General features: G+C 39.7%; 1 protein-coding gene across 2 annotated transcripts in view; it reads left to right on the top strand.

Moving 5' to 3' along the window:
* The first annotated feature begins 4,337 nt into the window (after positions 1 to 4,337).
* The window catches only part of ZRANB1 (zinc finger RANBP2-type containing 1), a 54,942-nt gene continuing 45,344 nt past the window's right edge, over positions 4,338 to 13,935 (top strand). Inside the window, exon 1 of one of the 2 annotated variants that reach the window (XM_074373425.1) lies at positions 4,338 to 4,471. The gene's annotated coding sequence lies outside the window, so the exon portion shown is untranslated. The remainder of the gene's footprint in view (positions 4,472 to 13,935) is intronic. The other variant, XM_074373424.1, reaches the window with a different exon arrangement.

Below are 13,935 nucleotides of genomic sequence, written 5' to 3'. Positions count from 1 at the left end.
ATCAGGCAACATTATTATATTGCATTTTCTACTGCAAAGAGGTTTTTCCACTGAGAGATCGTGTATAATCACGTACAGTAAGTGGAGGATATTTTGTAGTTTATAGAACTGACATTTCCTGCAATAAAGCTGAGAATTTGTTCTTGTAACAATTGAACTTTCTAGCATTTCTTCTGACGGAAGCTCACCAATTTTGTACAACTTGCTTCATAAGAACACAGATTTCTCCAACAGACCCGGAGCAAGTTAGCCCTGCTGCCACTTCCTTCAGCAAAGTGTCTTTAACTTTCCTGATTTGGAAACGTCCACCTCTCGGCTGCCTCTGCCGTCTGGCCCCCTTGTTCTAGGCCTGACTCTGGGCTGCTGAACCTTTTTGGAAAAAGTGACTTCTTTTGCTCTTCTTGGTTTGCTTCGCCACAACTTTTGTCCCACAGTCCCTCTGGTCTCCTCCAGCTCCCAGCCCCTAGACCTCGTGATTCCTCCCAAGAGGAGAAAGGGTAGGAGTCTGCTCCATCATCTGTCTCTCCCATCAGAATTTCTCTGCAGCTCTATTTTTCACATCTTCCTTTTCTCTTGTTTCTGGGAAAGAAAATACCCTCTTCCCACTCCCCACCGCCCCCAAGCTAAGACACATCAGTCTGCTCTGGATCACCTCCCTCCTGAATTTGGACCCTTTTTTTTGTTTTTCCTCTCCATCTTCTCTCCTTGTTTACAAAAGTGGTTAGATAAGCTCATTTAAAAAAAGATGTAAAAGAAAACAAAACCATTTCCTCATTCTTGTTACTCCCTGTGTCTACTCTTCTATCTCCTCCCTCCTTTTCATTGCCAGACATCTTGGACTGGTCCATAATCACTGCTTCAATGCCCACACATGCCTTCAGCTTTTGAAATCTGGCTTCTAGCCCCATCATCCTACTGAGAACTGTTCTCTGGAAGGTCACTAAGGCTCTTGTTTGTCAAAAATCAGTGACCTTTTCTCTGTTCTAATTCCTAAGGCTGTGGAATCTGACATTGTTTATTACCATGTTCTTGAGGCTCACCACGCTCTCAGCTTCCAGAATACCTTTTCATCTCCTATCTTTCTGACTGATCTTTTTCTCTTCCTTTGGTAGTTTCTCCTTCCAACTCCTGTGGCTCCAAAAGGAACTTCTACGAAGATGACTCCCTGATGTTCATCTCCAGTGCCAGCCTATCAAATTTTCAGCGTTTCCCCTGCTTACTACCTGTCTCCTCTTGTGGGCAACATCTCTTATCTAGTTCCTCTCCTGTGTTTTGACTGAATTTGGTTTATTTTTTTAATTGAAGTATAGTCAGTTACAATGTGTCAATTTCGGGTGTACAGCCTAATGTCCCTTGACTCTGACTTTTGATTCTTTCCTGTCCCAGATTCAGACCTTGGCAAAACCTGAACGTCCTACTGTGACCTTATTTCACTTCTAGCTCTGTCTCCTCCTTTCCATTTCCATAGCTAGTTTGGTTTTAAGTCCTTGACTCTTCGTTGGTTTCTCTGTCCCTGTTTAGTTCTACCCTAGTTTGTTCCACGGGCATTCCAGGTTAAGGTGTAAGTAATGGCACTTTCTGGCTTGAAAATTTTCCATGGTTTTCTGTTAGTAAAGAAGTTAAGTACAGACCCATGATTTGGCATTCAAGATCTTCATAACAAGGCAGGAAAAGTAAAATGGAATTTTATCTTCTTTAGGTAGTTTGAAAAACACCTAAAATAAAACTCAAAACCAACCAATTGTCAACAAATCTATAATGTCCCTACACTTTGGTACAAGGGTTCTGAGAAAAAGAACTTTTTTTTTTTAACGGTGGCTACATCTTTCCCCAAATCAACTATTTCTCAGAATATATGTAAGGAGGGTTCATAATTTAATCTCTATGCCAAACAGCACAGATCAGCTCCTTCATTGTGACAGTGCTGTCTGCTGTATTTCCGACATCCTTTTTACTCAAATGTGGTGTGATGGAAAGGAGATTTGACTGGGGAATCAAGAGCTTTGTGTTCTAATTTTAGACCTAGATGGTCTGGCTTTTGCTAAGTCACTTACAGTCTCTGGGCATTAGTTTCCACATCTGCAAACCATGGGGCTAGGGTAATGTTGTGGTTGGCTGCACATTATAATCACCTGGGGAGTGTATTTAAAACAAAGCCCTCCTCTTGGGGATGGTTTCGCAGGTCTGGGTGGGGCCCAGATGTGTGTATTTTGGAAAGCTCCTCAGGTAATCCTAAAGCGTAGCCAGGACTGAGAACCACTTGCCTGGTATCAAGTACTTTTTCAGCTTTGACAGAGTCATTTTTGGATGTGCTCTTCCTCTCAATTGCAAGATGATTTTCATCTGAATTTATTTAGCACATTCTACCTTATATTATAATTATAGTTATTTTTGTCTTGCCCTCTTTCCTATGCTGTAGTTTCCTCAAACACAGACTGTCTTACTCATTCGTGTGTGCTCGTTACTCCCTGGCACATGGTACTTTAAAGTTTGCTAAACTAAGTGAAGAGTTAATAAGCTTACTCAAACAATATCCCCTTTCCTTAACAAAATGAACTGCAAGTCAAACTAAACAAAAACACCTTATCCTACAGTTCTTGCTAAATTGTAGGTGAGACGCTTTGCAGCTGAAGTTCAGGAGGGGGAGGCTGGAGGTTCTTAGAGGCTCTTAAAATATTTTCAAAGTGAAATGTTGGTGGAGCCATTTGTTCTTACATAATAACGTCGTTTAATTTTATCTACAATTAGATAAAATCTAACAACAATTGTGTTAATTGTATGTTTGAGAATGCATATTAAGTTTTGTAGGCAAATGAGTGTTGCAGTTTAAACTCAGTTTACTGATGAGTCCTTGAGCAAATAATGTTATTCTGGGAAGAGGCGATCTACGAATCTCTACATCACAGGAATGGCTGCAAAGATAAAATATACCAACAATTATGAAAGAGGTTGTTGGTGAGAGGAAACAATACAGATTTTATTCTTCAGTGGACATAGTGAAGGCTTACAGTTTTTAAAGAGTTGCTGCATTTTATAGTTATTCAAACTCCTGAAATAAAATCTAAAGTATGAAATATGCAAGGCAAAATTTCACTGGGAAAAGCAAAGCTGTCTAGCTGGAAAAAATGACATATGTATGAAGTTTCAGTAAATGACTAAATGACTTAGACTATTTGGCTATATTTACAGTATAAAAATATACAAAACGCATCACCATATAACATATTCTTTTTTAGAACTTGGGCTCTGGGAATTCTCCCGGCAGTATTTTTCCACGGCTGTTAATTTATCCTCTTCCTTACATTTACAATTTACAGAAAAGGCAACCTTAAGAAAACTGAGTTCACACCAAACTAGAGCTAGAAGTAGTAGGAGAGAGCGAAAAGCAAAGACTTCACGACTTTTTCAAAAAATTTAATTTTATAGAGATATAACTGGCATACAACTCCATGGCTTTTCATTATGCTTATATGTATGATGTAATATATACATTATAAATATACACATACACACATACCAATGGATAGCCGTATCGAAGGCAAGAATAAAAAACAGACATTGTAAAAAAAAACAGATATATAAAAATTAAACTATCACTACCTAAACATTTATCTTCCCTGGTGTCGTATCAAGAGTTTGAAACTGTGTAAGAAAAAGTGAGGCAGAACATCACTAAGAACTTCACTTGGGAGACGTGAGACTTGGGGGTTGACTTGGAAATCCGGTGAATCAGTGGCAGAGGACACACCGCGCGTTGCGCAGCCGCGAGAACGCCCTCCAAGCCACCCGCTCTGCGTCCCGCTGCCCTCCGCACGCCGCGCCGCCCCGTGGCCTCCCGGCATCCCCCGCACGGCGCAGAAGTCCCGCAGCCCCCGCCGGCCGATCGCCGCCGCACAGGGGGCGGGGCGTGGGGGCGGGCACGCGCGGCCGCCTCACAATCGGGGCCGGGCGCCGGTGTGACGTCACCCTTCCGCGGCCCGCCTTCTGCGCCTGGAAAGAGGCGGCCGCCCATTGGCTGCTCCGCTGGCGGCCTCGGGGCCAATGACAGTGCGGCGAGCGGCGGGGTCCGGCCTTGACGTTGTGCTGTCTGCCGTAGGGTTTATTTGGCTTCGGGGCCCCTCACCGCCGCCATTAGGAACCCGCAGCATCCGAGATCGTCCCCCTTCCTCTCTCCCCCTTCCCCCCGGCGTCCCCCCGCCTCCGCGTCTGCTCTCCGCCCCTCTGCCCCCGCCTCCGGCAGCCGGGAGCAGCGCGCGGGCCCGTGGAGACCATGTCCTGACTGAGGGGAGAGGGCGGAGGCGGCAGCTGCGGGGCGGGCGGCGGCGCGGAGGGAGGCGGAGAGGGGCCGGGCTCGGCTCGTCACCGCGGGCTGCTCGGGGAGTCGCCGCCGCCGCCGCGGCCGCCGGGCGCCGAGCCTCGGACGGGGAGGAGGAGCAGGAGCTGGAGGAGGAGGAGCCGCCGCCACCGCCAGGTAACCGGGCCCAGGGAGGGCGCCCCGTTGCAGGCCTCTCGCGGCCCCGCCGCGGCCTGCCTGGCCCCTCGCTCCCAGCCGGCGCCCAGGCCCCTGGGTCTCCCGGGCCGCCCGCCCGCGCCCCCCGGGGCGGCGTCGCAGGCGAGGAGAGGGGAGGGGGCATGGTCTGGCCCCGCCGCGCTTCCATCTTGGGCTTTCCGGGTGCGGGGACAGGCCCGGGGCTGTGCGAGGGTGGGTCCGCCCGGCTTGTTTACGGACCATCGATCAGCCTCGGCTTGACGCGGCGCCTGCCCGGCCACCTCTTTTCCGCCACATTCACCCCTTCTGCTCCCCCCTCCCAACTTCTTTCCTGCCACCTACGGGTGGGTGAGTGGGTGTTTGCTCCCACTCTGTAATAGGCCCTAAATACTTGGGTCCATTGCCACAAGTTGGTGCTGGTCTCCAAACTTGTATTTCGGTCCCTTGGCTGCTTCCTCTCCACCTCCTTGGGTGGCCTCTCGTTGTTGCTTTTTCTGTCTAAGAAAATAAAGATGGGGGGCGATGAGAGTGGACTGGGGAGGGGGGAAGAGCTGGAACTAGTGGAAAGATTGTCTACCCCTCGCTTGCAATAACGATTGTTCAGTGCAAGTATCTGTTATTTTATCCGCTGTGGCTTGGTGTGTGTCATTTCACAGACAAAAGATCTGTAATGAATACTTGGCATTAAGTACAAGGGACCAGCAGTTTAGGTTTAGTCTGGAAGTTTGAACCGGTCCATCATCTTTGAGATACACTGGTGTTTTGAAACTTTCTTGCTGAGAATTTCGTATTTCAGTTAATTGATTCCCCTTTTCCATTCCTCCGTAGACTATCAGGTTAAACGCCGTCCCCTCTCCTCATTACTTTGGTTTGCTTCCCCCGCGTATGATCTATTTATATTGTCAATAAATTTATTGTACAAAAATAGTGTTTGAGAAACACAGTTGGAGAGAAATCTTTAGCTCTTTGAAACGTTATATAATGAGTGGTCTCTTTTTTAGTTGACTTCTTTATCACTTGTGCGACCTCAGGGGTACCCATGTTTTGATCAAACATGGATGACTCAGTGTTAAAACCATTGGCCAGGAGAAACCATAAGGAATTTTGATCTTAGCTTGTGCCAAGGGCCTTGGGAAAGTCATCTAAACTACGTTTGTGAAATCTCTTCTCCTGGTTATTAGTATTATTAATTAAATGAAGTAATTCTAAAGAACTTTGGAACCCTGCTTTCCCCTTGATGTTTGGATCTTATAACAAGGTTTGCAGTCACTTCCTTATACTTAAAAATTTCATGACATTGTTTTTATAGGGCTATTAGGGGGACTAAGAGGACAGTGATGGCACATTTTAGTCTTTGGGGAAGATATTATTTGAATGTCATGAGGGATTTTTATTTCTGTTGATATTTCAACACCTTTTATTAATGCTTCAGAGCACTGAGACACCCATTTATTTACTCTGAAATGTGCTTGGGTTAGTATGATGGACTCATTCATGGTAGTATATTTTAAGCTTAAGGTCTCTGTACACTATAAGGGTTATGGATTATTACATTTAAAGTCTGAAGATTATTATAGTTCTGGAACTTATGATCCAGTTGTACAATATTGGAGTTAAATTACTTCCTGTGTGTTATTGATACACTGAGAACTGTTCAATGTGCTTTATACTTGCATTGCTTTTATGATAGATGGAAACTAAATGGGAGCTGCAAAAGTAGACCACTGTAGCTTTTTATTTAACTTGGCTCAGTGTTATTATTTGAGTATTGCTCCTTGCTTTCCTCCTTTCCTAATAATAAGCTCTTGTGCCTGGGCTTCGAACACGTTTTCTCCCAGTGATGTGGTGTTTCATCAGAAATATTTGTGCTCTGCTAATGCTTTGGGTGAATAATATCTTGCACGTTTTAACACTCACCTTCTCACATCACAAAGTAAAAACTTTGAAAACACTCCTTGTTACATGCAAAGTAAAATTTAAGCTCCTTGGTCTGGTTTTCAGGTTTCTCTGTAATCTGGCCCTGATCCATTCTTCATTCTTAACTCTTATTTCTTCTATTTGTGAATCTTTAGTTTCAGCCAAACTAATGTTTGTTGTTCTGTGAAGTCCCTCCCCTTGGCCATTGTTTGTGCCTTTATTTCTGTTTGAAACCTTCTTCTGGATACTCTCTGTACTCTGGGTCCAGTTGAATCCTGTCTCTTGAGAAGCCTTTTTGACTACTTCAACCACAAGGGGTCTGTTCACCTCTTTCTTGTGTTAGGACTTTTTTTTTTCCTTAGCATATGCTATCCTGGCTTTCAGTTTATCTTTTTATGTTTTGTTCTGCTTCCCAGTTATAGTTTTGGGACCTTTGAGGAATGGGTATGAACTCTAAACCCTGTATCTATGAAGACTGTATATTCAGCACTGAAAATATGGATACATGGTCTGACAAAGTATTTTTGGTTATAGAGATATTCTAGAATATGCAGTTTGTACTGTAAGTATTGGAGTTTCTGGGACTTTGATGATTTTATGAGACAAAATATTTGAAAGTGGGGATGTCTCAAAAACTTTTTTTTGGTCTGTATGTTTATATCTGTTATGAGAGTGGTTCTTTTTCTGTAGAGGATGCTCAACATTTTGATAATGATCATGTCTTATTTCAAATAAATACAAGTACCGTAGGTCTGTAGTTTACTTCTGATTTGAGTCTGGGACAGTTTTACTTCAGTTTGACTTTGATACTAGTGACACTAAGATGATTATTCCATATTTGTATTAATTCCATAGGTAACATTTAGCATCATGGGCAGGAGAAAATAATCCGTAGTCTGTTTGCATCCTTAACCTCAGATGTTGGCAGCATGTGTCATTGATCATGAGGTAGATGAGACTCAGGAAAATGTGTGATTCACTGCTACCTGTCAACACTGTTGGAAGAAAACACAAACAGGCTAGTCTACAGGATTTTTGTGTATCAAGGATAATGCATGTAATTATGTAGTACATGGGTGGTTGCTGATGTAGTTGGAAAATAGGTGTGTGTGTTTCTGTTGTGTGTGAGAGTGGGAGGCCTAATGTTTGATGGATACATAGTCTCTTGGCAGTAAACCATCTTGATTTATCCACTGCGTCTATGGGAACTTGTGCTTTTCCTCCAGTTCACCAGAATATTTTTTCTCTTGAAATTGACTGATTTTTAGAAAGTGGTTTACATGAAACCCTTTTCTTTTTAAGCATCAGAAACCTTTTTAGCTTAATGGAAGTGAAAATTAGTTTAATTTTCGGAAATGCTAAACATTTTTACTTAGGCTACTTGCATTTATAAGAGACATTCTCATAGAATTACACCAGTAATTTCACCATTTGAGAAATCTGAATCAGTAAACATTCTTTGCTTTCTGGGAGAGGTGGTATTTTGGTTAAGATGAAATTTTTGACAAGAGCCATCAGTGTGAATTTTAAAATGGGAGATTGGTCAGGTAAATTGAATATAAAATTAACAAATTTTCAGCTGCCTAGTGAGTTTAACTTTTTAGTAATGAAAAGCTACTTTCCTTTATTGAGGGTAAATTGTCCAACCCCTTCTCACAGCACAATTTTGGTTTTTTATTTTTTACATTTTGGCAAGTCAGATTTTTATGCGGGTTGAATTCACATAAATAAAAAGTACTGGAATGGATGAGGCATTGTTGGAAATCAGTTGCGTATCTTTCCAGTTTTTTCTTAACTTAATTTTAAAAAATGACAGTTTAATTGAGGTTTATTTCATATAACATAAAATTTGCTCTTTTAAAGTATACAGTTCATTGGTTTTTAGTATATTCACAGAGTTGTGTAACCATCACCATTATCATCACCTGAAAAAGAGACCCTGTACCATCCATGAGAAGTCATTCCCCCTTTGCCCCAGTTCCTGGCAACCACTAATCTTTCTGTCCCTATGGATTTGCCTGTTTTGCACTTTTTGTACAAATGGAATCATACAATACAGTTGTCTCTTGGTACCTGTGAAGGATTGGTTCCAGGACCCCCTCAGATACTAAAATCCAGGGATGCTCAAGTATCTTACATAAAATGGCGTGATATTTGCACATAATCTATGCACGTCCTCCTGTATACTATATAAATAATTTAATTTCTAGATTACTTGTAATACCTACTGCAGTATAAATGCCATGTAAATAGTTGTCGATACATGTAAATTCAGGTTTTGCTTTTTGGAAGTTTTAGTATATGACCTTTTGTGTCTGTTCACTTAGCATAGCATGTTCAAGTTTTGGCTGTGTTATAGCATGTATCAGTACTTCATTCCTATTTTTGGGTAAATAATATTCTATATATGGATATATACCACATTTTGTTTATTTTTATTCACTAATTGATGGACAGGTAGTTTCCACTTTTTGGCTTTTATGAAATGTGCTGCTGTGAACATTTGTGTACAAGCTTCTGTGTGGACATGAGTTTTCATTTCTCTTGGATATATGCCTAGAAGTGGAATTGGTGGGTCATATGGTAACTCTGTGTTTAACCTTTGAGGAACTTACAGACTATTTTCCAAAGTGGTTGCACCATTTACATTTCTACCAGCAAGGTATGAGGGTTCCATTTCTCTATATCCTCATATCAACACTTGTTTTTTTTTATTGTAGCCATCTTAGTGAAGTGGCATCACCTAGTTTTTATTTGCATTTCCCCAGGGCCTACTGGCATTGAGTATCTTTTCATGTGCTTATTGGCTATTTGTATATCTTTAGAGAAATGTCTGTTCCGATCCTTTGCCCATTTTTCAATTGCGTTATTTGCCTTTTTAGTGTTGGGTTGTAAGAGTTCTTTATATATTCTGGATACAAATCAGATAAATGACTTGCAAATATTTTTTCCTATCCTGTGGGTCATCTTTTCACTTTCTTGATGGCATCGTTTGAAGCACAAAAGGTTTTAATTTTAATGTAGTCCAATTTATCTGTTGTCTTTTGTCACTTGTGCTTTTGGTGTCATCTCTAAGAAGCCATTGTCTAATCCAAGGTGAAGATTTGCATCTGTGTTTTTTTATAAGAATTTTTACAGTTTTACCTCTTACTTACAGACCTTTGATAATTTTGAGTTAAGTTTTGTACTTAGTATAAGGTAGGGGTCCAACTTAATTGTTTTGCAGATGGCTATCTAGTTGTCCCAGCACCATTTGCTGAAATTTAATTAGCTTTAACAACATACTTATGCTCAACTATTTTATTGCAATACAGCATTTGCTGGATGTATGAAGAAATTATCCTTTCTTTGCCCATGAAGAAAAGGATTTCTACTTAGTGTTGCACATTACGTTGCAGCAGTACTCTTGTGATTGGAATTCTGAAGGCAAGACACTTCTGGGATTTTTAACAAGCCAATTCTAAACCCTTTTCTGGTTGGGATGGGTAACTAACTTCATTTTTTGGTATTTGGTAAAGCTGAAGTTTTCTTTTAAACTGGGAAACTATAGCAGTTTGCAGAACTATTTTTGACTGATCTTTGCTTGAAATACTATCCTTTGACACCAGTAGAATATTAAATTGCTTTTTATTGACTAAATGATTAGCGAGCAACTCTTGGATAACAGTGTTTATAGAGACATAAAAGTGAATTTTTCACGATTGATGGTTAGAAACAAACCATAATCCACTAAACTATGTACTATGAAGTGGTGAAGAAACGACTGAATTAATTTAGCACACGATTAGGATTGGGTCAAGAAGGGCTTTACAGAGGTGGCAACGTTGGAGCTAGTTCTTCTGGAAGGAGTAACAGGTTTCCAGGTATATAAACCAAGGTGAGAATGGGAGAACATCCTCTGCAGAAGCAGTCACGTAAGTGAAGGCATGGAGATGTGAAAATTATATGTCGTATATAAGGCAGAGCAGACAGTACAGTACGGCTAAAGATGCAGATGTGGTTGGAAAGGCACTCCTAGCACCTGGTTATGAGTGCCTTATTCCTTCTCCAGGCCATGATCCTCATTTTCCCCTAGAGCAGGTGTTGTCAAGGGGCTGGGAATTGGAGAGGAGGAGTGATCCTCTTCATTGTGGATCATCATTACAGATGGGAAGAGGGAAGCATTTTCTCTCTCTCTCTCCGTGTGTGTGTGTGTGTGTGTGTCTGTGTGTGTCTGTCTGTGTAGGGAGATATGCTGAGGATGTTTGTATAAAGTTTAAAATCTGAAGGTGTTTTTATAGAAATCCATTCAGCAAATTAAGTTAATAATTGTTGGGCTTTTGCCATGTGCTGAGGTTGTTTAGGGTTTTCAAGAACTAGATTACATAAAATACTGTTAGACAGGCTACTGAGTTAAAACATTTAGTAATGGCTTATTCGTTGTTAAGTATTTTAGAAAGCAGTTGTACTAGATGTTGAGATACTCCTACAAACAAGACAAAGTCTCTGTTACTTGTATTTATATTCTAGTGTAGAGATATTGATATATATAAATACAAATACATTTTTCCCCTTAGAACTGTTTAATAGTAAGTTGCAGACTTGATACCCCTTAATCTCTAAATATTTCAGTGTGTATTCCCTCAAAACAAGGGCTTTCTCTTACATAACCACAATACAATTATCAAAATCAGGAAATTAACATTTCATGATTAGTTTTTGTAAGAATAAGATTCTATAAATCTTACTTAAATTTTGTCAGTTGTTCCATTACTGTTCCTTATAAAGACAAAAGATCTCAGATCATGAGTTGCAGTATGTTGCCATGTTTTTTATAAGCTCTTTTAATTGGAACAACAAAGTCCTTGTTTTTCATGATATTGGTGTTCTTGAAGAATATAGGACTAGTAATTTTGTAGAAAGTCTCTTAATATGGCATGTCTGATATTTTCACATGTATTAGTTGGATTTCTATTGTAAGGAAAGTGTTCTCCATTATTTGTGTGTTTATCAGTGTGTGTAGACTTACGGATTTTTGCTTTATTCAGTCCTTTAAAATCCTTTACTGTTACTTATGTGGATGCTTGAATTGATCCAGATTTGGCCAGTGGGAGCCCTTTTTGCTAATTTCTGCATTTTTTTTTCCTTAATTTAAAATGATAAGTATGACTATATTACAGATTTTATTTTATTTTTTTGGAACAGTTTTAGGTTCACACCCAAAGTTCCCATGTCCTTTTAAAAACTTCCATCATTCTTTGAGAACTGATAGGTTTTTTGTTTGTTTGTTTGTTTTAAAGAAAATGTTTCTTGAATATTAGTGAATAAAAAACATTGTTAAGAAGCAGATTTTTAATCATAGACTTGATTTTTTAGAGCAGTTTAGGTTCACAGCAAAATGAGCAGGAAGTACAGAGATCTCTTTTACCCCTTCCCTCCACCCATGCATAACTTCTCCCACTATCAACATCCTGCAACAGAGTGGTTCATTTGTTACCTTGATGAATACCATGACAGGTAATTATCAACCAGAGTCCATAGTTTACATTAAGGTTCACTTTTGGTGTGGTATATTTTATGGGTTTTGACAAATGTATAATGACACATACCCACCATTATCATATCATACAAAAGAGTTTCACTGCCCTAAAAATCCTCTGTGCTCTGCCTGTTCACCCTTCCTTCCCCTCTAACTCCTGGCAACTACTGACCTTTTCATTTTCTCCATAGTTTTGCCTTTTCCGGAATGTTGCATATAGCCGTTTCAGATTGGCTTCTTTCACTTAGTAATATGCATTTAAGTTTCCTCCATGTCTTTTCATGGCTTTGATAGGTTGTTTCTTTTTAGTGCTGAATGGTGTTTCTTTGTCTGGATGTATTACAGTTTATTCATCCATTTACCTACTGAACTGTGGTTGTTTGCAAGTTTTGGCAGTTATGAGTAAAGCTGCTGTAAATATCTACGTGCAGGTTTTTTTTCATGACATAAATTTTCAACTCCTTCAGGTAAATACCAAGATGCACAAGTGCTGGGTCATATAGTAAGAATATGTTTAGTTTTTAAAAAAAACTGCCAAAATCTACTTCTAACTTGGTTATACCACTTTTACATTCCTGTCAGCAGTGAATGAGAATTCTTGTTGCTCTGTATCCTTGTCAGCATTTGATATTGTCAGTGTTCTGGATTTTGGCCAGTCTAATGAATGTGTAGTGGTGTCTCATTGCTTTTTTAACTTGCAATTCCCTAATGCGGTACAGTGTTGTGCATCTTTTCACATGCTCATTTGCCATCTGTATATCTTCTTTGATGAAGTGTCTGTTCAGGTCTTTGCCCATATTTTAATTGGGCTGTTTGTTTTCTTACTGTTGACTTTCAGGAGTTCTTTGTATAGTTTGGATATGGTCCTTTATCAGATACTTCTTTTGCAAGTATTTTCACTTAGTTTTTGACTTGCCATCCTCTTGACGGTGTCTTTGTAGAACAGAAATTTTTAATGTTAACAAATCTAGTTTATCAAATATTTCTTTCATGAATCACATCTTTGGTGTTTTACCTAAAAAATTACTGGCATAGCTAAGGTCATCTAGATTTCTTTTTGTGTTATCTTCTAGGAATTTTATGGTTCTGCATTTTACATTTAGTTCTGTGATCCATTTTGGGTTAATTTTTGTGAAAGGTATGAGGTCCGTGTTTAGAGCCATTTTTTACATGTAGATGTCCAGTTGTTTCAGCACCATTTTTTGAAAAGACTGTTTTCTCAATTGTATTGCCTTTACATCTTTGTCAAATATCAGTTGATTCTGTATATGTTTGTCTATTTCTGGACTCTGTTCTATCCCATGGATTTGTTTGTTTAGCCTGTACCACACAATGTCTTGATTACTGTAGCTGTGTAGTAAGTCTGGAAGTCCGAGTAGTCAGTCCTCTGACTATTCTTCCCCTTCTTCAGTAGTATGTTAGTTATTCTGGGTATTAACCTCTCCATATAAACTGTAGAATCATTTTGTTTATACCCACAAAATAACTCGCTGGAATTTTGATTGGGGTTGCATTGAATCTTTTGATTAAGTTGGGGAGAATTCAGATTTTTGTAATATTAGGACTTCCTATTCATGAATATAGAGTAGCTCTCCATTTATTTAGTTCTTGGATTTCTTTCATCAGAGTTTTATAGTTTTCCTCATATAGATCTTGTACATATTTTGTTAGATTTATACTTGAGTAATTCAGTTTGGGGGGTGATAATGTAAATGGTGCTATGTTTTTAATTTCAAATTCCATTTGTTCATTGCTGGTATATAGGAAAGCAATTGACTTATTTATATTAACTGTGTCCTGCAGCCTTGTTATAATCACATATTAGCTGTAGGAGTTTTGTCAGTTCTTTTGGGTTTTCTACATAGACAATCATGTCTCTGCGAGTAAAGACAGTTTGATTTTTTTTCCTTCCCAATCTGTCTTCTTTTTTTTTCCCCTTGTTTTACAGCATTAGTTAGAATTTCCACTTTGACATGTAAAAGGAGTGGTGAGAGGGGACATCTTTGCTTTA

Source organism: Camelus bactrianus, chromosome 11 (assembly GCF_048773025.1).
Source record: "Camelus bactrianus isolate YW-2024 breed Bactrian camel chromosome 11, ASM4877302v1, whole genome shotgun sequence".
Classification (NCBI taxonomy): Eukaryota; Metazoa; Chordata; class Mammalia; order Artiodactyla; family Camelidae; genus Camelus; species Camelus bactrianus.
The sequence above is the reverse complement of the archived record's forward strand: the minus strand, read 5'-3'. Positions and strand labels throughout refer to the sequence as shown.